This window comes from Fulmarus glacialis, unplaced genomic scaffold (assembly GCF_000690835.1).
Source record: "Fulmarus glacialis isolate BGI_N327 unplaced genomic scaffold, ASM69083v1 scaffold7057, whole genome shotgun sequence".
Taxonomy (NCBI): domain Eukaryota; kingdom Metazoa; phylum Chordata; class Aves; order Procellariiformes; family Procellariidae; genus Fulmarus; species Fulmarus glacialis.
The window spans coordinates 13,663-19,976 of record NW_009222516.1 but is presented as its reverse complement, the minus strand read 5'-3'; positions in this window follow the sequence as shown (position 1 = coordinate 19,976).

The following is a 6,314-nucleotide window of genomic DNA, read 5'->3' as shown; positions in this document are numbered from 1 at the left end:
GCAGGTGGTCAGCCATCTCCAGGAAAGCAGGGCTCCATCATGCGTAACGGTTACTTGGGAAGACAAACGCCATCACTCCGAACGTCCCCCTCTCCTTCTTCTTCCCCCAGCCTTATATGCTGAGCATGACGTCATATGGTATGGAATAGCCCATTGGCCAGCTGGGCCAGCCGCCCCGGCCACACTCCCTCCCAGCCCCCCGCGCACCTGGCAGGGCACGGGAAGATGAAAAGTCCTTGACTAGCGTAAACATTACTTAGCAACAACTAAAACATCAGTGTGTTATCAACACTATCCTCACACTATATCCAAAACACAGCACTATACCAGTTAATAGGAAGAAAATCAACTCCGTCCCAGCTGAAACCAGGACACCTACAGAGTCAACCATCCTGTGATTCTGTGATGCTTTACAATTCAGACCTGTGGATCTTCACATATCTTCAGCCGCTGTATGGACTCACTGTTATTCATAGCACAGGTTTCAAATGCATAAGTGAACAACCCCCACGCTCAAATTTACATTTTAAATGAAGGAAAACTGGATATAAATCTTTACTGATAGTTTTATTCATAAATCATTATATTGATTACCATGTCATAATGGGTAAAAATTAAACAGATCAGGTTGTTCCAGGGAAGCATTCTGCATTTAATATACATGATGAATTGGCCAGAGAGAATAGTATGGAAGAAAGCAATAATTCAGTAATGCATAGAACAAATGGTCCAAAGAGGTCTAAGGCTTGATTTCTTATAGGTATTCTCAAAAGAAGAAAAAAAATAATCTCAATTTAGCAAAGTATTACAATGGTTAAATCCCACTGAATTCCGTGTGTAAGGTTGAATATGTAAATGTGTGTTAAATATATTTAGATGATTTGGGACAGACTATGAAGCAATCTTATCTCATATAAGATATGTGAGAGTTGCAGTGAGAGATTGCTCATATATTCAAGCAGGTCTATGATACATAATATGTGGCAAAAAAAATCCACCCAGAATTTGCTGAGGTACTCAGGCTTTGTAAAAACATTAGTTAATTTACTCCTACCTATATAACATGCAGCTGAACAACCTACCAAATCTTCTCAAACTGCTTTTCTTTTTAATAAGGATAATATATAACATAAGAATGGAATTTGCACTTAGAGCAAATCTTGCATTAGCATCTTCTATTGATCCAGTAGACTGCACTAATAGTGCAGGGAATATTATCATAGTGTGAAAAAGGTTTTGTCATTTTAAATGCTGAGTTATCTATTTATTAGTATCAATCATATTAAATCATAAGCATGACTATTTCTAGATATTTGTGAAAGACAAACATTCCAATGTAAATTACTTTCCACCTGAGAGCTAAATACTACATGCAATTACAACCCCTTCATGTTATATTTGTATTAGATGTAAAGTGTAAAAAGTTATCCTAACTGTATAGAGCTAGAATCTTATATAAATATCACGTATTTAAAGTTCATAAGCAGATGAATGAAAATCACAGCAATTCTAATTAGGACATCATGGAATTAACTTTACCAAAAGCACAAGATAGGGCTCAAGACACAGCCATTTATTCTAAATTGCTTTCCCCTTTTTCCCTTTTGTACACAGGAAGTTTTTATCAGCTGTGAGAGAGGAGACAAAAGAAAGGATATATTCCCCATGTTACTTTGGGTTTCTCAGAAACCCTGTTTTTCCTAGAGTAATTAATAATTAGTCTTTGAAGCTACAATATTGTCTTTTTACTGTATGCAGATGTTCTAAATACTTAGAAATAATTTTGCCTAGCTCTACAATGAACGTTTAATATCTTCTCTCAAGATTTTCACTTAGTGATTCAGTCATTTTGACTTTTTCTTAGGACTGTAGGATTTATTTTGGAATTAATACCTTTACAGGTCAAATTTCTCTTGCCTCGTTATCTGAGGTTTGGGCATATTTAGTTTCACTTCAGAATAATGATTTATTTCGTCACTGGGCTTATTTTCTCCTTCATGTTTTTCTGTATGTGTGCTTACTTTTCTATCTTTAGGAAAATCACTATAACAACTCCATAAAACATTATCCAAAGTCTCTATTATTCTTTTATTTAAAGAGAATTATTCTAACAGCTACTGCACTACCTGTGTTAGTGCTCTTCGTTATACAGCTGATTGGACACCTTTAAGACCTGGCGTATTTTCAGTTTTCTGCATGCTTTTGTTGGCAGGAAAATTATTAAGCTTGAATCTCAGGGGATATTTGTATTTGATTAGAAACTGCCAAAGTATAGCTGGATTGTTCCCTGAACTTCCTGTGATTCAAGTTGTTAAACATCTACAGATGTATCATCAAAATAGATACAAAACCTGTCTGCTACATTAATGATTAGCCCTATAGAAGATAGATTGCATAGGCAGATAATGAGTTGTTCAGGTTGGTTGTCATCATTCGAAGCCAGTTGATAGAGCAATTGAACCACGTAGATACATATCAGATGCAAACTGACTGGCTATGCAAGCAGAACATTTTCGAACCATAGCTGACCTTAACATAAAAAGATCAATATTGCATCTTAAAAAAAGAGAAAAGAATGGTAAAATTTACCTCTTTATAAATGTGACAAGCAACCCAATTGTGTCAGTAAAAGTGTGGACCTTATTCTCTTTTTTTTTTTCATAGCAGTATAAGGGGAATGTTAGAAAATGGATTCTTAGGAGGTCAAAAGTGTAAGAATTTCCTTTCTTGATCAGACTTTCTTTTCTTGACACTGAGTGCTGGATGGGCAAAACCTTGCTATATTCTTCTTTTTTTAGTAACGTCCTCAGCTTACTTCTTTTTCCTGCAGGAGATTTCTCTTGGTGCTCATGTCACATCATCTTGGAAATCTTGAGATTCTCAGGAAAAAAATCTGAAAAAATACATTAGTGTTGCTACCTCAATTGTGAAGTTAAAATATAAACTCTTTTGAATGTTTACAATATGTAACTACCCAATAAAATCATTATCTAATAATGATACATTTTTAATATTAAGTGTGATTTCTGTGAATTATTTTTACCTTAAATCTATCCATGTACAAAGGGTGAAAGGACCAACCCATGCTCTTTACAGGTTAGGTACTAAAAAGGGCAAAATCTCTTGCTTCCACTAGACCATAGAAAGTTCACTGTGTACATTCTATTGGGCAAGATATTTTTATTTTAAGAATAGTTATTCAGAATATTTGGATGCTTACCTTCTTCAGTGACATCTTAAACTTAAAAGTGCAAACCTTATAACTTCTTTTCAGCTGCCACTTAACCTGGAGGTGTCTAAACCAGCCAGAAAGCTTTTATCAATATTTTCCTAAGTCCTGAAGTGGTCTGGTTTCATTCTCACATGGTTGGCATTCTCTCTAATTATCAGAAAGGGAGAGAGTTTTATTTTTTAGACTCATGGAATATATTTATAGACCAAAAAATGATATTGTAACTGTCATTTTATCTTAAAACATCTGCATAAGTGATCCACTCCCTTTTTAAAAATGTCAGTGATTAAAAATCCCCCCAAACCTGAAATTGTGGTTAAGGCATTAACTTTTCCCACTCTTCCAAGGCCAATTGATCTCAAATAGTTTATAGCACATCTTAGCAGGTGAGTATTGCCCCCACATCCTGGCCAACACATCCTATGGACAGGTGTGCTCAGGGCACTCTGTATTACAACACAAAATGTGGAGTTGAGTTCTTTCAGGTAAAAGAGAAATTCAGTAGGTGTTTCTATTTCTTGAACAAATATTCCTAGTCCTTAATTATCCTGGAAAACAAACAAACAAATATTGCCATCATTACTGTGAAATTAAAGCACCTCCAATTTTCCATTGTGAAAAATAGGGTAGAAGCTTTGACTGCCAGAACTGTTGTTTCTGACTGCAGTTCCCATGTAAATAGTCTTTCTTGCAGTTTCTCAAGAAAGAGAGTTTCTCAGTTTTTTCTCTCAAGGAAAAAAGGAATTTCAGTCAAATGCTTTTCATAATAATTTTCTATTTGCGATGTGTCAGCACCTGACCATTCAATGTAATGCCTCTTTTGGGTGCTATTCCAAGATTCTTATTTCTGGTCACACATCAGAAGTTAAACCGGAGTGTCTCATTTTGGGCTTTGAGGATCTGTCACCAGGGGCCAATCACTGCAGCATTTGAATGAATAGTAAGAGAAAAGGTGAGGATATGCAGGACCTGCCTGGATAGGAAGCAGTATCCCTAATAACTAAAATTCTAAGAATTTCCAAGATGACCTTGGAATTAAAGCCCCTTCTCTTCTGAGTTTCAGGGCAGGTGTAAAATAGTGTGTTTGTTTGGATCAGATGTTACAAAAGAATTGTGCCTCTGATGAGTGCTCTGAGTTTGCGTGAAGGGGATGGATCTGGTAATAAGGCAGACTGACTGAATTCTAATTTTTAACGATAGAAGTGAAGAGTATAGCACTGAAGTTGCAGATGAATGGTTAGAAAAAAGAATGGATGGCTTTGTGATGGAAGGGTGAAGGAAGATGACCTGAGTCATGAATTTTTACTGTTACCGTCACATGTGGCTGCAACTGTCTTTAACAGTGGTATCTATGACCTCAATTTCTTCTGCCATTGGTGGTGGTGACTTTATTAACCCATGTCTGATCTTCTCCTTTCTTATTATTGTACCTTGCAATACTGCTGTCATCTTTTTAGGTTCTTTAAATGATACCTAATCTGTGGCAGCATAAAAATAGTTGGTTGTTTTTTGTTTTTTTCTTCTTTGCTTTTCAATCCTCTCCATTACATTTGTGGCCAATTAACTTACTTCATTTTACCACAGCTCTGCTTCATACTTCCCAGGATTTGTTCATCCACGGCAGTGGGTAACATCATATTTCACTCCCTGGTCTCTTGGTTTTCTGTTGACAATCCATTTTGATGCAAGTCCAGCACTAAAACATCAAAGAAGTTCTGCTGCTGCTTATAGTTTTTGTCTTCCATGAAGACATAGGGATTTTTTTAATTATTATTTTGAGGTGGTTTTTTTGTTTGTTTGTTTGTTTTTCATAAAACAGGTCTGTTTTTAAAGAGAATAAACACAAAGCACAAGTTATGTTACAAGCATGACATTTTTTTCAGACCTTTTGACAATTTAAATTGTCTTCTTGATGCTATTTATTAACAACAGCAGCCATCCTCTTGCAGTCAGTTGTAGTCTCATAGCCCTCAAGTGCCTTCACAGGTCTATTTATTATTGTGAATTTTCCCTGCTGGTGTGTCTTTTGCATTTCCTGATTCCCCTGCATCTTCTTTTCTCTTTGTTTTGCTTTTGACCATTCTTCACGTCAGGTCTCTCCTGTTGCGTGATCTAGCATCCACCTTTTTCTTAATTCTGAAGTCTAGTTGTAGCTCATAACTTGAATGTATTGTCCTGAGACATTTGCTTATTCAATTTAAACCTTATCTTCTAACACCCTCTCCACAAGAAATTTTCATTTTCCTTTCCATTCTTTGGTCATTTAATCTCCAGCCAGCCTGGCATTATGAATGTTGTACTGACTGCATGTCTATTGCTTTTCAAAATTTTTAAAATGTTGTTGGTATTGTCTCATCTATTCAGCACAATTACAGTTTGGTTTTCTATTTTCGTATGCAGTTCACAAATTGAGTACTTTCAAAACACAGATGTAATTGAACTTATACTTCCAAATTAATTTAAAAGGAAAAAAAACCCCAACATGTTAAATATGAAGAAAACAACAAATAGTACGGTATTTGATTTGCAAAAATAAAATGAAACTAACCTTTGCAGATACAAACTTTCTGTTTAATTTAACAGTAAACAATACTAATATACAGTGATCTATATTTTTACTAGCAATCATATATATATATTTACAATTGAAGCATTACCACCTGTAAAAAAATTTATAAGAAATATTTTAAATTTTCTAAAACTTTTATTTTAAAACTTTTACAGGAAAAGGATATCTTCCCTCTCTCTGTAGAATTGTTGTCTTTAAATCTTAGAAAGCCATTCACTGGAAGCACTCAGTCTAAGGAATCTGATTGGGAGTTCATTAGTCCGAGTGAAAGTGTTCTTATTTTGTGAATTGTCCAACATCCTGACATTGTCTTTGACTTTTCTGATGTTAATCATCTTAGTTTTGATTAGTTCCATTATTTCTATAGTTGGATGGATATTGAAATTTTTCTTAGCTTAACAAGGAAAACAAATACCTTGCTCCCCTCACAAGTGGCCCAGTAAATATTCAGTACTCAAGTTTTTTTTTCCATTTTCTCACATTCTTACAGTGTTTCTTAAGATTTTCACTTTT